This window comes from Hippocampus comes, unplaced genomic scaffold (genome assembly GCF_001891065.2).
Source record: "Hippocampus comes isolate QL1 unplaced genomic scaffold, H_comes_QL1_v1.1 scaffold85, whole genome shotgun sequence".
NCBI classification, from domain to species: domain Eukaryota; kingdom Metazoa; phylum Chordata; class Actinopteri; order Syngnathiformes; family Syngnathidae; genus Hippocampus; species Hippocampus comes.
Window position 1 is genome coordinate 5,556,398 of NW_017805540.1, and position 485 is coordinate 5,556,882.

A 485-nucleotide genomic window follows, 5' to 3' on the forward strand; every position below is an offset into this window, starting at 1 on the left:
CCCACGCACACGCAGACACACACACACACACACACACACACATGCACGCACGCTATGATGAGCAACAGCCAGAACGGCCTGAACATGAACGAAACCTAAAGACACAAACACAAAAACATTTTTTCCCACCCATTTTCCTCCTCCTACCCCTTGCGGTCGACTTGGGACCAGTCCGCTGGCTCGTGGTCGACTGCGATCGACGTATTGGGCACCCCTGCCTTGACATCAGAGGTAATTTGCTGATTAGCTAAGTATTTAGCGCCGTTGAGCGGTGATTCAGTCATCTGATTGGCAGTGATGTGTTCCTCGAGCCGGTCCTTGGCCTCGAGGACCGAAGGTCGGTCCTTGGTCCTTGGCCTTGGCCTCAGGAGTCAAGTCCTTGGCCTTGGCCTTGGGAGTCAAGTCCTTGGCCTTGGCCTTGGCCTCGGATTGCCGGTCCTCGGACACAATGAGGGATTAGAGCCTCGAATCCCTTGTCCACAGAT

General features: G+C 54.8%; 1 protein-coding gene across 1 annotated transcript in view; it reads right to left on the minus strand.

Moving 5' to 3' along the window:
* LOC109521290 (major histocompatibility complex class I-related gene protein-like) overlaps positions 1-485 on the minus strand; it is a 32,414-nt gene that overhangs the window by 28,061 nt on the left and 3,868 nt on the right. The gene's annotated exons all lie outside the window — the stretch shown is intronic.